The sequence below is a fragment of the Sesamum indicum genome, linkage group LG11 (genome assembly GCF_000512975.1).
Source record: "Sesamum indicum cultivar Zhongzhi No. 13 linkage group LG11, S_indicum_v1.0, whole genome shotgun sequence".
Taxonomy (NCBI): domain Eukaryota; kingdom Viridiplantae; phylum Streptophyta; class Magnoliopsida; order Lamiales; family Pedaliaceae; genus Sesamum; species Sesamum indicum.
This window is the reverse complement of record NC_026155.1, coordinates 4,799,208-4,822,398: the sequence shown is the minus strand read 5'-3', so window position 1 is coordinate 4,822,398 and position 23,191 is coordinate 4,799,208. Positions and strand designations below refer to the sequence as shown.

Below are 23,191 nucleotides of genomic sequence, written 5' to 3'. Positions count from 1 at the left end.
TGAATTTGAGGCAAAGAAGGTGGATGGAGCTTTTGAAAGATTATGACTGCACCATTGACTATCATCCCGGGAAGGCAAACATTGTAGCAGATGCTTTGAGTAGAAAGACGGTGGACCAACTTGCGGGTATGATATACTATAACATAGAGTATTTGACTGCCCTCAGAGCTATGGATGTACACTTTAGCATTGGTGGTGATATTCTACTGGCTACGATACAAGTGAAGCCCTCCCTCAAGGATAAAATTAAAGATGCACAGGCTAGAGATCCATATCTACAGAGGATGAAAGCTAAGGTGCAAAAAGGAAAGAGCGATCAATTTATAATCCAAGAAGATGGCACATTGTTCAATGGAAAACATATATGCATGCCGAACGTAGAGGAATTGAGAATGAAAATTATGCACGAGGCACATTACGCACCGTATGCTATGCATCCTGACAGTACTAAGATGTATCGGGATTTGAGACCCTATTACTGGTGGCCAACAATGAAGAAAAATGTGGCAGAGTTTGTAGCGAAATGTTTAACTTGTCAGCAGGTAAAAACAGAACACCAAGCACCAGCTGGTAAACTTCATCCTTTGACTATACCTGAATGGAAGTGGGAAAAGATTACTAAGGATTTTGTTATTGGGTTACCACGTACGTTCAGAACAGATTGACTAAATCTGCACATTTCCTGCCAATCCGTCAAAATGATTCCTTGGATAAGCTCGCCGAATTATATGTTTCAGAGATTGTGAGATTACATGGCATTCCTACCTCTATAGTTTCTGATAGAGATCCTCGATTTACTTCTCATTTCTGGGGAAGCTTGCAAACGGCTCTAGGTACAAAATTGCATTTCAGTACAACGTTTCACCCTCAGACCGATGGACAGTCAGAAAGAACGATTCAAACATTGGAAGATATGATGAGAGCCTGCGTAATTGAATTCAGAGGAAACTGGGATGATCATCTACCACTGATGGAATTTGCTTATAATAATAGTTTTCATTTCAGTATTGGTATGGCTCCATATGAAGCTTTGTATGGAAGAAAATGCCGAAGCCCGATCTGCTGGGATATCGAGGGATTGAGACAGCTTGAAGGGCCGGAGTTAGTCCAAGAAACAGTGGACAAGATAAAAACAGTTAAAAAGTGTTTGAAGGCAGCACAGGATCGACAGAAGAGTTACGTCGATAAGCATCGTAGAGAGATGGAATACGAAGTGGGGGAAAAAGTCTTTCTAAAAGTATCACCATGGAGATGAATCTTGAGATTCGGGAAGCACAGAAAACTGAGTCCGGGATATATTGGGCCATATGAAATTTTGGAGCGAGTTGGACCACTAGCCTATCGGTTAGCATTACCGACAGAATTATCGCAGATACATGACGTGTTTCACGTTTCTATGCTACGGCGATACCGATCCGATCCTAGTCATATTTTGCATGAGCCAGAGATAGAGATTTCAGAGGGATTGACACATGTGGAAGAGCCAATGGAAATTCTAGATCGGAGTATAAAGAAGTTAAGAAATAAAGAAATACCAATGGTGAAGGTCAAATGGAGTCACCACTCTCCAAGGGAAGCCACTTGGGAGTTGAGGAGAACATGAGAGAAAAATACCCCTATTTATTCCATGAGCCGGTAAGTTAGTTAAATTTCGAGGACGAAATTTTTTATTAGGAGGGGAGAATTGTGACACCCCAAAAATAATAATATATAATTGGGGGATTAATTGATAAATTTTTATAAAATTTAGTTAATTAGTAAATAAATTATGGGTCATAATTTGAATATAATAACACTTGAATGAATTAAATTGGAGTTCGTTATAATATTTTGGAACAATTTATATTAATTAAGAAAATTAGGAAGGACATAAATGGTATTTTCATAAAAGTTTAATTAAATAAATAAAATAATAATAATATTATATATAAAAGAAAAACATAATATGTATATATATATATACATATAGCAGGAGAGAGAAAGTGGAGAGTGGGAGGTGGGGGCCACCACCCCACCGCCTCACTCTCTCATTCTTTTCTTTCTTTTTGTTTTATTATTAATAGTACACATACATTCACACACACATGCACAATTATACACACACACATTTTAAGTTGCAATTTCTTCCTTCGGCAGAAAACAGAGGTATGAAATTATAATTATAATTTTATTTAATTTATATAATTATATTATTTAATTAGTCTGTTTATTAAATGTTGTTTATATTGAGTGATGTACCATTTAATCAGAATATTTTACGAGTTTGACTATTTAAAATAGTATCGAATTAAATATCAAATCGAATATAAAAATGATATCCTTGGTTAATTAGATTATTAAATTTATTAGATTTGAATGTTGCTATAGCCAATTTATATAATTCCATCAGAATTGTTAACTAAATATGCAATTCTACATATTGTTATTTAATTAAATTATATAATAGCGAGAAAGTGATAAGAAATCCGTAGAAATATTTCAAAAATTATATTTAATAAATGGTATGTTAATAAAGAGGAAAAACGAAGATTTGTACTTCGATAGAAGTGGAATATTAAAGAATTAGTAGAAATTATACGAATAATATTTAATATTATATTTAAAAGAAATTACGATATTCTTGATATATTAATTGTGTGTGGTATAACTCATTATAGGATACGGGGGTGAGGTGAAAGGACTGACAATTAGCGATTGAGTAGAAAGAAACGTTGTGAGGTTGAGGTAAGTAAATAATTAGTATTATCTATATATGTATCTTGTATTTGTGGTTTTACTGTTATATGAATTTGTGGTTTGTGCTGACATTGATTTATCTGAAAATATATGAGTGGTGAATGATTTGATTTGATTGATGGTATTGTGTACGTGGAATGAAAAAATACGTTGAAATATTATGTTTGTTATTTGATGTGTTGTGGATGTCTGAAAATGAGAATATATGGATATACTGTTTTACGTTATTAGTTGTTTACAAGAATGGTGATATATGAAAATGAGGGAGTGGTGGAAATTGAATATATATTGTGGCGTGAATACCCCTTGATGTGTTGAAAAGCCTATAAGGCGAAATGAAATGAAAAGAGCTTTGATGCGATATGAGAAAAAAATGAAATGAAAAGAGCTTTGATGCGATATGAAAAAGATGTGATGTGAAAAGAGTTATGATGCGAAATAAAAGAGCTATGATGCGAATTGAAAGAGCTATGATGCGAAATGAGATTGATGAGCCGGGATGCGAATTGAAAGAGCTATGATGCGAAATGAGATTGATGAGCCGGCTGTCAAGGGGATTCACTTAAATTATATAACGGTAAGATTGAGTTGACGGGAAAAACACGATATCACCTTCTGGTAAGCAAACTAGGAAAAAAGGAAGTTTAATTGATTATTTTATTGTGAGATAGCTATGTGGTGTACTACAATTGATTATGTTGGAATTGATTATTTTATTGTGAGATAGCTATGTGGTGTACTACAATTGATTATGTTGGAATTAAATTGACTGTAACCCATGCATGTTTGCCTACTTGTCCTGTTTGGGCTGTGTTTGATATACATATATAGATAGGGCTGATTATTTACTTACTGAATGGCAGGCTCATCCCTCTGTTGACATTTTCTTTCAGGAGTAGACTTTGAGGTATCTGACTGTTGAAGAATAGGTCTACGCACTATACTCAGGCAGGTCGGGCCAGTATGCTGTTTTCTCCTCTTGTCAGCTAGAGTACAAATCTAATTTTGTTTGTTTAAAGAGAACATAGGCGTAGCGATCAACTGTGGTGGATCACCTGTGGTGTTTGATTTGTATATATATGATGCTGTGGATTGACTATGTCGTTATGATGTTGTGATTACGTATGCAAATTGATTAGATGATTATGTGCAAATGTATATATGAACACATGGATTACTATAACTATGACGTTTAGGGTAGATATAGCTCTTGTAGCGAAGGGGGTGCTACATTTAACATGGCAACACTCTAAGTGCTCCACACCACACCAGAAATTAAGATCTTTTGAACTCCTTGCTAGAAGAGAACAAGAGAAAAAAATTCTCTAAGAGAAGAGAAAGGGGGGCAGCCGAATGGCTAAGGAAGGAGGAGGGATTTTTTTTTTTTTTTGGTATTGTGTAATAATGTGTAATAATTATTTTTCCAAATAATTATACAACATATATATATATGTACATATATCTTTATTGATGAATAAGAATGTGTCAAGATAATTCTTTCATCTACAAGGTATTCCATTAATGACCAAAATCGTACTTTTCAAAAATACAAATTGTTGGTCAATTTTTTCTTCCATAGAATTTTTCCATGTGCTCAAAAAATTGGGTTGGCCGATTTTATCAAATAAAATTCAAGGCTCAATGAATTTTAATTAAATCCAACTTAAATAAAATCTGTCTAATTGAACCCAACTTATATTTAATCTAATTAAATACATAAACCAAAATTGTGTTTATTATTTAATAAGATCCAACTTATTAAGTAACGAGGACAAGTCCAATATAAATTAATGTTATTAATTTATCCTTGGGACTTCCCATCCTATGGACCTCTCATTTGTATGTAGTCTAATTACTTACGGAATTAATTCCTTGTCCTTTCTCGGTGATTTATGTGTGACTCTTTAGGTTCACCTTTCAGCTACACTTGAGCTAGTGTCCCACACTATTATTAATTAAATCTAATTTAATTAATAATTCTTGATCAACCTTTGATCAAGAAAGCTTGTTACCATGGATGGCCATCTAGCAACGATCCATGGCACTAAAGAATAGGTGAATCTCCGTATGAACATTTAGGCTCTCGAGTACATATGGGTACAGTCATTCCATCTACCGTCTCCCTATTTAGGCTCTCGAGTACATATGGGTACAGTCATTCCATCGACCATCTCCCTGCCATAGTTTAGGGTATGGAATTTGATGTCAGTTCCCATCCTGGACTAGGCATTTATGCTACAATACTTGAGACCGCGTTACGCTTAATTGATCGACATAGAAACATCTTTTCCTATTTGATCAACTATTGTGGCCACAGGTTCATAAAGCATAACTGCGTCTTCAAATGCATAGGAGATACCTTCATCATATGCTGATAGGGGATGGATCCTCTTTTTGGAACTCATCGTTCTCGCTACATACTTTGATTGCATTGGATGAGGCTTATGATGATTATGCCTGTGACACAATCACCTCTCGTGCACATTCAAGATACAACCATCGTATGCACGTCACTGCCATGCATTCCTCAAGTTCGAGGACTACTCCCGCATTATCAAAATTGGGGATTCAAGTTATACCGACTAGGCCCTCAAGGATTCCATATGACGATCCCGACGAGTCAATTCAGTTGATTTGACACCTAGCCAATCAATCCACTAAGATCGCATAGAGGAACCTTGTCTGTCATTGATGAATGCGGCATTCATCGAATGAATGTGACTCTTAGTGAAATAGGACACTCGATGCCCAATCCGAGGTCCTCGACTTGGAACGTTTCAGACCCAACCCTTTGGCAGTTGATTTCATGACCGCCATCTAATGTGTGATCTAACTGCATGATTGTTAAAGTGATCTGTGGGCTTTGTTGTGATGTTCAAGCATATGTAAACATACAGATGAGCACAACCAATAAAGATGCCAATAAAGTGAATACTAATTTTATTGACTAAACAATATTACATAACAACCGAGTATTGTCAGAACATATTACATTAAAGCCAATCTAATTGGCTCTTTGGTCATTTATCCTAACAATCTCCCACTTAACCTAAAGCCAATCATCCATTAACCTCAAACCCATCTTGTCAAGATGTTGAGTATGAGTAATTTGTGACATCGGTTTAGTAAGTGGATCTGTTGTATTTTCTGCTGAGCTGACTCAGTTCATTTAAATGCCACCTCTGCTTACCATCTTTTTAAGTAAATGGTAGCGTCTAAGAATGTGTTTGGAATAATGATGAGATCTCGGTTCCTTTGCTTGTGCTACACCCTATTGTTATCGCAGAAGATAGCTATTTGTTTAGCAATACTAAGCACCACACCCGACTCTTGGATGTAGTTTTTCTTCCAAACCGCTTCCATAGCTGCAATGTATTCAACTTCTGTGTTGGAATCCACTGTGCTAGTCTGCTTGGATCTCTTCCAAATAACCACACCACTATTCAGTTTGAATATAAAACCCGATTGAGACTTAGCATCATCGTCATCTGACTGAAAGCTAGCGTCACTGTAGTCTTCCAGTATCAACTCTCCACCGCCATACACAAGAATATATCCTTAGTCCTTTACATGTATTTAAGTATGGTCTTGACTTCACTCCAGTGTGCCTCCCCGGCACACGCCTGATATCTACTCGTCACACTAAAAGCGTATGCGACATCGGGACTAGTGCACTTAATAACATACTGAATGCTATCTACAGCCGAAGCATAGGGGATGTCAGACATCCTCTTAAGTTCCTCATCAGTATTGGGAGACTACTTCTTGGATAACTTAATTCCATGCCTCATTGAAATGAATCCTCATTTTGAATTTTTCATCTGAATCTCTTCAAGACTATCTCAATATACGAGGATTGGATTAATCCTAACATCCTTTTAGATTTATCCCTATAGATCTTGATGCCAAGGATGTAGGAAGTTTCACCCATATCCTTCATGGAAAATTAAGAGGACAACCATGCTTTTATGTCTCCCAACATCTTTACATCATTTTCAATGAGCAAGATATCGTCAACATAAAGCACAAGATATGCAACTAAGCTCCCACTGATCTTCTTGTATATACAAGGATCAAATTCATTTTTGATGAAATCATATCCCCGTATAAGTTCATCAAAACACATGTTCCAGCTTCGGGAAGCTTGTTTGAGGCCATAGATGGACCTTTGGAGACGACAGACCTTCGTCTCTTCTCCAACAGAGGTGAAACCCTCCGGCTGATTCATGTAGACCTCTTTCTCGATGAAGCCGTTGAGGAAGGCCATTTTCATGTTCATTTTCCATATTTCATAATTATACCATACTACTATTGCAAGCAGTATCCGAATGGACTTGGTCATGGTTACTGACGAGTAGGTTTCCTCAAAGTCAACCCCAGCTTGTTAAGTATGTCATTTTGCCATGAGCCTTGCCTTGAAAGCAGTAACCTCCCCATCAGCTCCAAGCTTACGTTTGTAGACCCATTTACATCCAACTGGCTTAATGCCTTTAGGTGGGTCTACGAGGGTCCAAACTTGATTTGAACCTATTCAGTCCATTCCGGATCTCATGGCTTCAAGCCACTTATCCGAGTCAATGTCAGACATCGGTTCTCCATATGTCCTTGGATTATTATCCAATTGGTCAATCATTCCTAGGAATCCGCATCTATCAGGTGGATGGGACACTCTGGTTGATTTACGGAGAACTAGAGCATTATTAGTGGGAACCATAGGTTCGGATGGTGTCGCATTATTTTGCTGAGGTGTCTTACTTGACTCTTCAAGTATTACTTCATCTCGTCGGCTATCAATAACTCATAGTAATTACTTATATCAATATTTTTCATGCAAATCTTGATAGAAGGGGTACAATTGTAAACAAATCATTCTTACAAGAGGTGTTGGTACAATTTAAAAAAATGAACAATCTAAATTTCAAGTAATCTAAAAAATATATTTTTTATTTATATATACAATTACATACATATATACTTATAATATTATATATATATATACATAAAATAAATAGTGCCGACAACGATGACGGTCGCCCTTTTTGAATGTCGCGGAGCAATGTCGCCTTCCAATTTGGACGATGACAGGGGCAATTGGTGCTATTTCACCAAAAACTAAGGGGTGTTATGCTACTTACTGTATAATTTATTTAAATAAATTAATTTAAAATATATTTAAATATAAAAAAAAGTGGGCAAAATGGATATTTATGCACTTATAGTAACTACGAAAATGGCCAAAAATGAAGCCCACTCACACAATAGGCAAGTGTACAACACTTAAAGGAGAGGGATATTTTTATTGTATTTTATAAAATACGAGGAAATTTTTCCTATAAAATTAAGGATAAATTGCATAAAACCCCTATGTATTTTAATTTTTAGCTAAAAACCCATTGTGTTTATTTTATAGGCAAAACAACCCTTATGATTTTTATAATAATGCACACTCTCTCCTTCCGTTAATTAGGGTTAACGGCATTAAATTTTTAAAAAAATTGACCGTTATGCCCTTGTGATGAAGCTATTGATTTTCATTGGATAAGTATGAATGGTCCAAATTATAAATTATTTTAAATATATATTTTATATTATATGTACATATAGTTATGTATATATATGTATATATTTATATATCTATGTATATAGTTATATATATATATTATAAGGCGGTGGTTATCGACGGTGCCACCCAGTCTGTGGGAGATGGCAAGGTCACCGAGTCCTTGCAAGTAAAATAGGCGACAACTTCTGGGTGACCTCGCCATCGCACCAAGACGACCTCCGTCGCCCAGATCCATGGCAAGGCGATGGCGCTAGTAAATTTGAGAACAACAGGGAAGACGATGCTTTTTTTTTAGTTTTTTATTTTATATAAATTTTGTAATATAAATATTTATAAATAAAATAAATATGAATAAAATTTTATTTTTAATAATTTAAAAATCCCGTACAGCTTTGAGGGTAAGAGAGCTGAACTCCTTGAAGCAAATCTCTGCATCAAAAGGCTTTTCGACCAATCGGGATTCAAAGGTCCCGATGGATATGGAAAAAGATTCTTGTGCCAAGAGAAATCCTAAGTTTGTGGACACAGCTGGATGGCTAGAATTAGTTAATTGTTGACTGAACTTTGAAATATCTATGTTCATACATTTTCAAGTATATCTGCACACTTAGTGCAAAAGTACTTGCTATAATTGATTTGATGCTCTTAGTCTATAATTCGTCATGAATATAATCATCCACTGCATTGCATTCCATCCTCTGAAAGAAAGTTTCTTTTCTCTTATAAGATAGTAAGCTATATAAAAGTACTGTTGCATCAAACTACCTAAAAGACTAGAGGTTCCTAGAGTCTCCGATGGTAAGATTGCTAAGCAAAAAGTTCCCTAATAAGTTTGTTGAAATATGTTATTGTCAGTTAGTTCCATAGTCGCGTCACCCTGGAATTGAAATTGTACAGTTGGGAACCACGTTAGGTTTCTGGTTAGAACACCATTGTAGCACAGCCTTGTATACTCCTGATTGTCCTCATTGTCGCACTCGCTTCCAACTGTACTAGTTGCCCCACACATTTCAGAATCCCCACAGAGTTGCACCTCATAACTAGAAGAGTTTAGGAGATGATATAGAGATTTAGGCACATATAGACGCAAGGCTCACAATTTATCCATAGCAAGCTGTTGTCTAAACAAGCTGGTTGATGTATTGTTGTCTGACTTCCAAGTGTGCAAGAAAACCGCGTTGCAATGTAGGAGTAAGTTGAGAGTCGATGTCTGTCAAATAAAATGAAGTACTAGTGCTGCTGAACAAATATGTCGCACGAGAAATAGAACTCTTTAAATCGATGTCAACACGTTCTTTAGTTGTATTCTTTGGATTAAAATATAGAGAATTAATGGAATGGTGATGTATTAACTTGTGTCCAGGAGAGGTGGAACTGGATCTTGAGTGGCTAAGCCCATCTTTAAGACACAAATATGGATCAAGATTGCCAGATAAAGTGCTGATTCAATAGAAACAACTTACTAAATTTTGTAATGAATACAATAGAATAAAGGGAAAGTTTTTTTCTGCTGTATGAATACTTTGAACATGTTGTTTGTAATATAAATAGTTAACAGTGTGATGATGATGCATCCTTTTACTTGTGATCTCAATACTATACAACTGTTCTTTTCCTAATCCTAACAAGGTGGACAACATTAAACACACCCATAATATAATAGCAACTTATATTGAGACGGATTGACTTTATAGTAAAAAGCAATAGCTAAAACATAGTTTCTTGTTCTCTCCAGTTTCATAGCTCTTTCATTTTCGGGTCCTTTTCCAGATCAGAAAGATCCTGCACCACAGTCCCGAGAAGTGCAGCATAAGCGGAATGGGACTTTCAAGATAATAGAACGGAGCCGTGATAATAGAATGAACCGACCAATGAAGTGGCTCGCAAGAGATGTATCGCTGCCCTAGCAGTGATTCAATATGCCAATACACGCCAATCATCACTCACAAGCTTATTACATATGCGAATACGAGTTATACTGGACCTTTACGAAGGTCATGCTTTCCTTTGAGGCTCAAGCTTTCTAGTAGCTTTGACTAAGACGAGTCTTTGTAACCGAAAAAGTACACATGCCCTAGGGTGGAGTAGTAAGCTCTTGAGAACTTATCCGGTTCGGAGGTTGTTCTGCGTTTGCACAGTTCAAGGCTTCCTCCCTGTATACAAAGCCGCACCGAAGCACAACTTTTTCCAAGCTTGGTATGGAATAGGATCTGGTCATGCAATCTACGATCCAAGCGCTTTAGTAGATTGTTGGACCAAGGTTCGTAGCCTTTTAACATAACAGAAGGGAGCCACGTCTCAAGCACACAAGCCAGCTCTCGCCGTCCCACGACAACATATTTAAGCATTGCAATGGACAAATGAAGCAAGTGCGCCAAAGCATGTCCAGATAGACATGAAGGTTTGGACAAAACTGAGTTCGGGGCTAGCCCAGACCTGCAAGCTGTAGCAGACCACTGACAAATATTTTTTTCAAATAAATATAACTCATGAAATATGCAAATATCAGATACTTGGATTGAAACAAACATCAGAAATAATATTTGTAATATCCCAAATAATAGAAAATTTACTTATAATAATCTCAAATCTGAAGATAATGCAGTGTAGCTATCCCTAATAATTTTAACTACACTAAATCATTTTAATGTGGGCATCGGACAAATATGAGTCGAGATTGGGAAGAAAAATGGAAGGGAAATGGATGAGTGAAACTAAGACATACATTATTTTTCTTATGATCCAAATTTCCAACTAATTTAGTAGTGTTGATATATAATTAAAATATAATTAGTCATGAATTCTAAACTAGTCTTAAAAGAATTACAATAAGGAGCATCTATATAAGCTAGAAGGGTAGATTGCATGACACTCCTCTGTGTTTTAGGAAAAAAGTGCGAAATCCCTTATGTTATGTCTATAGGCAAAAAAATCCCTATATTATCTAAAAAACAGCAAATATAAGAATCTAATTATATATTTACTTGCATATAAGATGATTTGTCCTTTTCAGATTATTAATGAAAAATTTTAAATTCTCAGCATTATATTTGTTAAGTGATTACAAATATGTAATGAGTATGCCTGAAAAATATAATTCATAAACAAAAACTGATCAGAAAAATCAAGAAAATAATATTCTAAAGTAAATATAAAGATCAAATAAAATATATGCGTATCTAGTATACTTGTGATAAATGTGTTAAGAATGAAGAAGATTCAAAATTGCAATCATTAATATTAAAAAAGGGTAAACTGCATAACAACCCTATGTTTTGGTGAAGTAGAGCGAAATTCTCCTATATTAATTTTAGGATAAATTCCAGGAAAATACAGAGAAACCCTCTGTATTATGTTTATAAGCAAGAAATTCCTGTATAATTTAAAAGGCAGCAAAATACTCCTCTCAGTTAGAAATTAATGAATAGTGCATTTCACACACCTAAAATGGGAGTCTATTTCTCTTTTTAAAACTTTTTGACATTATTTTATATTTGCAAATATCTAGTTTGCCCCTTTGTTTGATATATAAGAGAAAATCACTATTTTAGTTTAAATATATTTTCATAAATTATATCTTATTGATTAATTTTATTTATTATTTACTTTTGATATATTTAATAAATTATACTTATTTATTAAAGATATTAACTATATATTAAAATACCTAAAATATATATAACTTTTAGTTTCAAAATTTAAATTAACAAATCACACTACAAGATTTATATACTATAACTTTTCAAGTTTAAATGTTTATATGAATATAAATAAAAAAGTTGACTATAACAAATATAAATTATTATTTAATTTAAATATATTTTAATAAATTATAAAAAATTATAAACTATTTTTAGTATATTATTTATAAATTATATTATAAAAATTTAATAGTTCTTTTATTATTTTTAAACTTTAAAAATTAAATTATTTTTACTTATTTTAAAAAATAAAATTTTTAAATTCAGATTCATTTTATTTATATATATATATTACAAAATATAAAATTAAAAACTAAAAAAAAAAAGAAAACGCATCGCGTCTTTCCTGTCATTCTCAAATTTACTAGCGCCACCGCCTTGCCATGGATCTGGGCAACGGAGGTCGTCTGGTGTGATGGCGAGGTCACCCAGAAGTCGTCACCTGTTTTACTTGCAAGGACTCAACGACCTCGCCGTCTCCTAGAGACTGCGTGGCACTGCTGGTAGCCACCGCTTTATAATATATCGTAACTTTTATATAGATTTCTTTATTGATATTTTGAATTTTTATTAAATAAAGATATAATATATCCAACAACTATCTTAATTTTAGGAAGCTCGTTGATTGTTTTATACTTTGTGGAATGGATTATATGAATTATTTATTGTGTAATTTGGAGAATTGTCATTGCTAAAAGCTATGCAAAGACAACATATATATAATCCCTTTTGTATTTTACTATTAAAACCTGCATAAATTTAAATTTTCATTTTGAAAACTTTTCCCTAAGTATATCATACCTTTTTCACTGCACATAAGTTAGTTTTTGACTATCTTTATCATTATTTATATTTTTGTATATTGTTTGCAATTTTTTTCTCTAGCATTTCTATTCTAATTTACTCCACATTTGGGGTTCTAATGAATTTATATATTCTTTTATTATTATTTTTATTGCGTTTATTCATGTTTTACAAAAAAATATTTCTTTTGTTATTATTCTAATTTTGGTGTATGTTTTTTCACTAATTGCTCATTATCGTATCTAAAATTTTAATGATAATTATATTATTATTTTTAAGCTATTAGCTTCTTATTAGATAAATGACTCGTACAATACTCAGTATTTATAAAAATCTATATTTTGAGTAATACTATTTTTAAGATTCATTCATTATCCAATAATAGTTTTATTCACTTATATATTTACCTTTCTTATGTTTTTCATCTTTTTGCATTTTCTCAAACTTCAAACTGGAGATATATAATTCTATGTGACTAAAGATTAATGTAACTTAGTTTTTTAAATTATTCTAATACAAATTGAATTTACATCGATTTGAATTTATTGATGGACAATTTAATAAAAGTAATCAATATTTATTAAGGAAGTACACAACATTTATTATATGATTTTTCTGAGTATGGTTATATTTGATTAAGAATTTTCACAAAAATTGCACCAACCAATTAAACCAATTCAAAAATTAATGTTATACAATTTTCTGAAAAATGTTTTAGAATATTATACAAGTTTTTCTGAATATAGAAATATGGTTTAGAATATTCTGGAAAATCTCTCTCCACCATTTGATATAATTAATTTCTACCATCTACATGTGCAAATGATACTATAAATAGATGTTAAATGTTTTCATTTGTGCTTAAGTTAGAAGTTCGATGCAACTTCTTTTACCAAAGTCACTTAAATTAGAGTTTTTCATTTTATAAAATAAAATAAAATAAAAGCAATAAAAAAAACCGATTCAATAGAAACAACATACTGAATTTTGCAATGAATACAATAGAATAAAGGGAGAGTTTCTTTCTGTTGTATGAATACTTTGAACATGTTGTTTGTAATATAAATAGTTATGGCATTGCCAATCATTCTCCTCGAGGTCTCATCGTGAAATTTATAGTGAGAATAAAAAAAAGTAATATGAAAATTAGAGGCATGTTTGGAAATATGATGAACATATTTAAGTTCTATGTTCTATGAAATTCTTATTATGCCTTTTCCAGCAGTAGTTGATAAATTACCACATGAAATTTTAAATTTTTTATTTGTGGAACAATGTGAACAGTTATGAAATAAGTATTAGTGTGCTTACCTATTCTTGTTCGCTGTAGAAAGCCAAATTTTGACATTCAAAATCGCATCATCTCTACAAGGGTGTCACTTTTGGTCCAGGTGCACATTGGTGAGCTTGGGGTGTGGAGTCTAAACCTGCACAAGAAATATTTTTCTTCATCAATCACAATGGCATTTAATCAAGAAGAGCTAGAAAAGATGGTCAAAGGACTCGAGGTGCCCACATATGATGAGAGCTCGCGAGTATTTAAGGTATTGGTTCAGGAGGAACGTCATGACTATGTTCTGAAAGGAGATGGATGGAGAAGACTGGCACATAGGAACGACTTGCCAGAGGAAATGGTTATTATGATATGGATCTATCGGGAGAGTATGGCACTTGGACCGATTATGAATCTGCCTCACTTTCTTGTGCGGGTTGAGGATGTTGACGAGCATTATTGTGTCGAGTGCAAAATACTATATGCTTGTATAAATGCCTATGCATAGACTGATCTTGATGAGTTTCCGTCTTTTATGAATTGGGGTTATGTTGTTGCGTCGTATGTGAAAATACAGTATTCCTTAATTACGGATGCTTGTGATTGTTTTGAAAACTTGCAATTGTGGGGTTTGGATAACTACTCTTGTTATTTCTGTACCACTGTTTCTGAATTTGCTTTAAGATATTTGGTGTTTGTTCTCCCACATTATGTGTAGAGTTTCTTTATTGGTTCTTTCCCACCATCGATCTGATTGAGTATCAAGAATAGATGAGGGAGAGTTAGATAGAAATATTAATAACAAGCAATTTAGATGATGAATATATGAAGCGATTTGTGGCAGTGAAAAGGCAATGTGTGTGAATGTAGATACTAGTTTGATTGACATTCCCATACTTGTTGCAGGCGCAAAGATGAATAGATATCCAAATCCACGGTTTTTTTTTGCTCCCCTTTCTTCCACACTACTACTCCTCGATTTCCTTGAAAATGTTTTGGAAGTAAGAAAAATTCTCTTAAAATCATTCAAAAGCTGTTACATACTTCAAGACTCGTGTTGACATCCTGTTAATCAAATATGACATTGTTAAAATGATTTCTCCAATAAAATTTAGGAACATGCACAGAGAACGTCATTGTACAAGCTACTTCAAGAAGATGCTTGATTTCATTTTCAACAATTCCGGTTTGTTTTAGGGGTATTGCTACGTGTAAATTGATGGTGGACGACTTTTCCTTTAAAAAACTTCCCAGGCACATATTAAAATATTTTGTTCCATTGTTAGAGCTTAATATGTTGATTTTTAACCATGTTGTAAGATGCTTTGGCAATTTTTCCACTTCATATTTTTCATTCATCAAATATACCCAACACAACCCTGTATGATATCTATGAAAGTCACAAACCATCCTGTGATTGTGTTAATTTGTGAAGGCCCCCAAACATCACCGTGCATTAAATTTTATAGGTTTGTAGGACGATATGATATGCTAGCACGACTACTTTCTGACATGAGACAACTTTCACATTCAGTGATAAACTATCCAAATTCTTAAAATCAGTAGCGCACATATGTTTGAGATAAGCGAGACTAGGATGCCCGCCAATGTATGATTTGTTTGTAAACCAGGGTTTGAACGACTCAGTGTGATGATGATGCATCCTTTTACTTATGATCTCAATATTATACAACTGTTCTTTTCCTAATCCTAACAAGGTGGACAATATTAAAAACACCCATAACATTAGAGCAACTTATATTGAGACGGATTGACTTTGTAATAAAAAGCAACAGTTAAAACATAGTTTCTTGTTCTCTCTAGTTTCGTAGCTCTTTCATTTTTGGGGCCTTTTCCAGATGAGAAAGATCCTGCACCACAGTCTCAGGAAGTGCAACATTAGTAATGGGACTTTCAAGATTATAGAACGGTGTCGTGATAATAAAATGAGTCGACCACTGAAGCAGCATGCAAGAGATGTATCGTTGCCCTAGCAGTGATTCAACATGCCAATACAAGCCATTCACCACTTACAAGCTCATTACATATGCAATGCTCAAGCACACAAGCCAGCGCTCGCCGTCCCACGACATCATATTTAAGTATTGCAATGGACAAATGAGTAAGTGCGCCAGGCCAGCCCAGACCTGCAGGCTGTCTCACACCATTGACAAACATTTTTCTCAAATAAATATCTCATAAAATATGCAAATATCGGATAATTGGATGAAAACAAAATCAGAAATAATATTTGTCATATCCCGAATAATATAAAATTTACTTATAATAATTTCAAATCTCAAGATAATGCATATAATTATCCCTAATAATTTTAATTACACCTAATCATTTTAATGTGAGCAACTGACAAATATCAGTCGAGATTGGGAAGAAAAGTGGAAGAGGGAAACGGATGAGTGAAACTAAGACATACATTATTTTTCTTATGATCCAAATTCCTACGTAATTTAGTAGTTGATGGGTGTCGAGACCACAAAAAATAATTCCAACAACACTTGTGAAAGTGGGAGTAGGGTCGATTCCACAAAGACCGGCTTTAAGTTGATTTCTTTGAGAAAAAGAAAATAAAAGAGGGGAGATTTGATGATAAAAAGAAGTAATCGAAAACTAAATAAATTAATTGAAATTACCTGACGAAGATATGAGAGAGATTTTTCCGTTAAAGTTAGGATCATGCTTGATTCTTGTAAGTTGATCATTGATGCAAGAATAACACATGTATAAATGAATAAATCAGTTATAGTGTTGGTACGACCTAACACCTTATCTTTTCTTACCTATTCGTCAGCCAAGGTACGACCGTTGACTAGATCCCTAATTAATAGACAATCCTAGGAACGTCTACAAGATTTAATATATTAATAGCATTAAGAATTAGAAAGGCCTGATTCTAATCAACAAACTCCTACGAGGATAATTCATTTAAACTAGATCATACATTGCCCATAACACAACTAATTACTACGACATAATTAATCATGCTATGTTGCTACTAAGCATTGAACTAAATAAACAATTACGCGGATTTATAAAGTCCAATTAGCTAAGCAAACCTTCTTGATGATGAATAACCGACTGAATCATTCATAAATCAGACGTTTGTAATAAAAGCACAGAGAATAGCATGAGTATTCATTTAAAAAGTGTAAAAGGGACAGATTAGATCTCACAACATATTACGAATCAAGCAATCACCATACCTTAACCAAAAAATAAGGAATTTAGCCGGACATGTTAATGGAAGAACACACTAAAAGTGGAATTTCATTAATTCTGGTTATAAAATAAAAATAAAAGAGAAAGAATGAACAAAGAATTCTATAGAGTTCCAATCAATAACTGACTCCTTCGAATGAAGAGACCCCCTATTTATAATAAAAGTCTCCTACGAATCTAGACGTAGGCAGGGGATAAATACATGATTAACTCTAGAAAGGTAAATAAATCACAAGATATAAGTTTTAAAGAATCATTTCTAAACTTAAACACTTCATTCCTTTTTCTTTTGCGGAAATTACTCGTTTTCCTGCTTGACCCGAGTTGACCACTCCACTGAGCGTGGGCACGCTTAGTCAATTCTGCAGCAATTTCCTCATAGTCTACTTTTTTCCTTTTTGATGCCTTCAATTTCGATTTTAGCTTAATTTTTGCCATATTTGCCTCATATCTTCCTTTTTTGCTGAATATGCAATAAAATCATATAATTAGGGATGTTTTGGCTTAAAAAGAAAGATTAAATTGTTATAAAATTGTGACAATTGCAGAGTTATCAAATACCCCTACACTTAGCTATTTGCTTGTCCTCAAGCAAAATCAGGATGCATTCAAAAATTCCCTCCAAATTTTGAACTACTCAAGGCAATTTGTAATCATGTGCAAAGTAAATGACATACTTTAAGAAGGAGATAATTCAACATGTATGAAACAAGTTTTCATGTGATGACCATTATCAAAACCAATCGCATAAAACTAGTGGACTATTTTCTCTCTGTTTTCCATTCTCTCAAGTGTATCTCTTGACACTTACTACAACAATGCTTCACCATAGACTTGCCTGTACACCACATCTCCACCACTTTTGAAATATGCACATATATAGATCAAAAGGTCTTTAATTTTGGTTGTAATGGGGCTTTGGTTTGGGGTAGGATAAAAGGACAATGAGGTTAAATTTCAAGAAACTAATTAGAGCACCAAAAAATTTGGGTGAACAATAATTCGAAGCTCTCAAAGTTCACTCATCTATCTTCAAGATTTTTTTGACAATATCTTGAATTATGCCTTTCTTATTCCTTTTGGAGAGTTCATACATTTTCTGTTTTTCTTTTTTTTTTTGTGGCAAGAAAATTGCTTTCTTTTTTTTTTTTCCTCTTCTTGCCACTTGGGTTTTTCTTTTTCTTTTTCATTTCTTTTTATCCTCTCCATTTTTTTGTGATAGGCATAGAACAAGAAAATTGATGTCGGCTTCCACAAAGTAAAGAGGATCATAATATTGGAACCCCCACACTCATTTTGAGGTACATATTTTAAGCATGTAAATCACAAAGGTTTTGAAAATCCCCCATTTTGAGAACTTGTTCTTTTGAACATAAACCCATTTCCCTTGATGCTCCTAATAGTTCTTAGAGGGATCAAAATCAAGGTTTTAAACAAACGATGGGATAGGTTCGTATATGACGGGTTATTCAACAAAATAGGTCAAAAGGCTCAAAGGGGTTCTCTAAAGTTAAAATATGTTGGGTGGTTAAAGAAGGCCGAAAGTGTTTTCTAATGCCTTTATCATATCCAGATAAATGCACATTTGTGTGGCCTCGATGTGGTTCAAGGCAAGTTCTTGTTTTAGTCCACTAATCCTACATCAGAAGATTTTAACTCAAGTCATTTTGGTAAAAACAAGCTTTCAACTGGTGAATTATCCTCAAACATAAAACATGTATTCTTTTTGCACATAGCACCATCAGGCCAAGATTAGTCCAAAATTGAAAGGGTTTTATCATGCCAAAGTTTTTTTTTTCACCAAAACTTGTCAAAAAAGTTTCTCTTTTCAAGTCAACTTGAAAAAGAAAAAGCAAAAATTTTCGCTAGGCACAAAGAAAATTCATCTATCACCAAGCACATCAACAAAAATTATCAAATATAAACAAGTATAAGCTCAACAACCATACCCCCACACTTAAAATTCACATTGCCCTCAATGTGGACATTGACATGCAACTCAAGGATTAAAAATTAAAATGAGAGAGAGTTTAAGGAAGCGTTCCTGAGTGCATGTAGCGAAGAGTTCAGGGCGTGGGGGGTTTGGTGGCAGATGGTGCGGCGACTTCCGGTCGAAGTATGCTACGGGAATGGGGTCCCAATCTGGAGGATCTTCCTTCTTCTCGGCTCATTTTTCGGCTACTCATCCTAAATCAACTGAAGAGAAAATAAAGCAAAAAAAAAATAAAATAGATGAAGAATGAGAGAAAAGAAGTAGAAAAACCATGCACAGATGGTCTCAAAGACGCGACAGCAGCAGCAACAGCAGGCAACGACGGTGAGACAAGAACGGTGGACATGGGTCAACGACGGAGAGCGATGGACTGTTGAGATGACGGCGGAGGGTTCCGGCATCGTGGAGTTGGTGAGCTTTGAACAGCGATGGCGAGAAATTGAGGCGGTTTTAGAGCAGCGGCGCAACAGCGGATCTGGGTTTTTCTCCATCGGGAGAGAGGAAGGACGCAGGCGTCGTGGTGGACGAGAGAAACAGCAATGGAGGCCGCGGTTGTGGACGAGAGAAACAACGACAGTGGTTGGAGGCGAGAAATAGCAGATGGTGGTGTTGGGTTGGACGACGCGACGGTGAAACAACAGCTGGACTTCGTGAGTGATAAAGGCAAACAACAGATAGAGGAGAAATCATTGTGGGCGGAGTTGGGACGGCGACGTCGAGAGGGGAAGAGCTTGGTGGGAGATGGCAGATTTGAAGCTGTTGGTGATGAGCTGAGAGAGAGAGAAAGATTGTTGTCAAATAGTTGAATAAGGGAAGAAAATTATTGACCTATATATATATATATATATATATACTTTTTCCGATTTTCTGATTTTTTTATTTTTTTATATATAAATAAATAAATAAAATCAAGTAAATGAAAGTAAATTAAGTGAATAACAGTCTATGAAGTGCGACTAAGCGTGGGCACGCTTAGTGGAAACTCCAAGTCTGTTTTGGTGAAGTAATTTAAATAGTTTTGAAAGATCGACTAAGCGTGGGCACGCTTAGTGGGAACTTCAAATCTGTCCAATTTAGCCATCCAAACATATTTGGATGCTTCATTAAGAGTGGCACGCATCGCAAAACTTGAATAAAATTACAAAAACTAAAATCAAACGAAAGAGGAATGAAAAGGATAGAAATTTCATGGGTTGCTTCCCATGCAGCTTCTTTCTTTAATGTCTTTGGCTAGACATTGTTGTGCCTCAACTTGAATAAGTTGGGCACTTTAAATTCTCTTCTTCTTCGTCGTTCTTCACCCAAAGATGGTGTGGATCAAGGGAAATTTTGAGGTTCATGAGAGAATTTTTTCTCGAACTTATTTTGTCGTGAAATGCTTTGTTCTTATAAGTTCTCAGACAAGAGCTGAAGTCTTTATAACCATCGAATTTAGCTTTTTCTTGCACCAACGGATCTATAATCATGTTTTCTTCCAAAATTTTTGCTTTCTCTAACGTGAGGCTTTCTTCCAATCTGTACTTCACATGGTCCTCATCGTTAATTGTTGTGGAATCCTGCATGAGAGGGTCAAAAATATCTACAAGAAAAGCGGTAGGTAAATCAGTCGGATACCTCATGGATTCATAAATGTTGAATCTTATGATTTCCCCATCGAATTCCATGGTGAGACTTCCACTATGCACAACGATTTTTGTTCGAGTTGTCTTGAGGAACGGTCTTCCTAGCAGGATTGACGTAGAATTCGGGGAGTTGTCCTCCCTCATGTCCAGCACGTAAAATTCGGCGAGAAACACCAATTCATTTACTTGTACGAGAAAATCTTCCAACACTCCTTCCGGATAGACTACAGAGCGATCTGCAAGTTGGATGACTACCCCTGTTTCCTTTAAGGGACCAACATTTAAGGACTCAAAATAGTGAGGGGCATAACATTTATAGACGCTCCAAGGTCACACATAGCACTCTTCATTCCAATCACACCAATTTTACAGGGTATAGAGAACGTACCTGGGTCCTTGCATTTTGGGGGTAGTTTTCGTTGGAGAGTTGCAGAAACGTTCTCCCCCATACTTACCAGTTCGTTTCCCTTGAGTTTACCCTTACTAGTGCATAGTTCTTTGAGAAATTTCGCGTAGCGGGGTATTTGCTTGATGCCATCGAGTAAAGGGATGTTTACCTCCACTTTGCGGAATGTCTCAAAAATCACTTTTTCCTCCTCTTCCTTCTTTGCTTTGGTGAATCTTTCTAAGAAGGGTGGTCTGGTTACCAAAGGCTTCGGATGGTCTTCTTCGGGTTCGGTTTGTTCTTGTTGGACCTCAATTTTTTTTCTGGCTTCCTTTTCACACGTGCCCACAGTGCCATCTTCGTTCATATTTTCCTGCAATTCTTTTCCACTACGAAGCACAATAGCACTAGCATTTTGTCTAGAATTAATGACAGATTGAGAAGGTAGCTTACCTTGAGACTTTAGGTTACAAATAGACGACGCCAGTTGACTGATTTGAGATTCTAGGTCTTGAATGCTCGTCTGGGTCTGTTGCTGGAATTGTTGAATGCTCGTCTGGGTCTGTTGCTGGAACTGCTGTGTGTTGGTCACTAGTGCTTTCATCATGTCTTCGAGAGATGGGCTAGGCGTGGGATCAGGCTGCGGAGGTGGTCTGTATTGGGGTTTTTGAAAGTTTTGGTGTTGGTTACCGTAACTCAGATTCGGATGATCCCTCCATCTGGGGTTGTATGTGTTGGAGAAAGGATCTTATCTTTTTTGTTGTTGTCCAGCGAATCCTCCTACAGCATCGGCATGCTCGGTAGTTGACTCTTGAAGAGTTGGGCACATGTCGGCAGCGTGCCCCGTTAAAGTGCAAATACCACACGCTTTGACTTGATGATTATCTACAACAACTTTTTCAATAATAGATGTGAGTTGATTTAAACGATCTTCAAGGTTACTTACCTCGTTGCTTCTCCTTGGTGGATCATCGTATCTAACCCCAAACTGTTGCGTGTTGGACGCAATAATCGAGATCAGGTTACGCGCTTCGGTAGGGGTTTTATTGATCAGTGCTCCTCCACTTGCCGCGTCTATCAGTTTCCTATCCATACTTGATAGACCTTCGTAGAAATACTGGATCAACAAGTGGTTCGGGATCTGATGATGGGGGCAACTTCCCACTAGTTGATTGAATCTTTCCCAATATTTGAAAAGACTCTCTCCTGCGAATTGACGAATCCCATTGATCTCCTTCCGGATTGTTGTGGCTCTTGAGGCTGGGAAATATTTCTCAGAAAGCTGCCTCTTGAGATCATTCCATTTTGTAATGGATCCTGAAGGTAGAAAATACAACCAATCTTTCGCTTGGTCAGCAAGAGAGAAGGGGAACGCTCTCAGTTTGACTTGTTCCTCGCTTATGCCTTATGGTCGCATTCCAGAGCATACCACATGGAATTCCTTCAAATGCTTGTGTGGATCTTCACCTGCGAGGCCACGGAAAGTGGGAAGTAAATGAATTAATCCAGACTTCAGTTCAAAGTTTACCTCCAAATTTGGGTACTCAATGCACAGTGGCTGTTGGTTCAGATCGGGCGACGTCATGTCATTGATCGATCTTTCAGGAATCAAAGCCATTATCTCTTCTTTGGATTCGCTTGGGGATTCCTCAAATTCCAAAGTTATGTCTTTTTCGTCTTCGTAGGGACCGGATGTTCCTTCCGATTGTTGCTTAGTCTCCCAACGAAGTCTTCGTGCAGTCTTCTCGATTTCGGGGTCTTATACCAGTTTACCTGTATGAGAAGACCTTGACATCAATGGTGATAAAAATCAAGTAATTAGAATTAAAAAAATCTACTTAATAACGCCAGTCCCTGACAACGGCGTCAAAATTTGA

At 35.3% G+C, this 23,191-nt stretch overlaps 1 pseudogene; it reads right to left on the bottom strand.

The window, feature by feature from the left end:
- Positions 20,555-22,932, bottom strand: LOC105173760 (annotated as a pseudogene).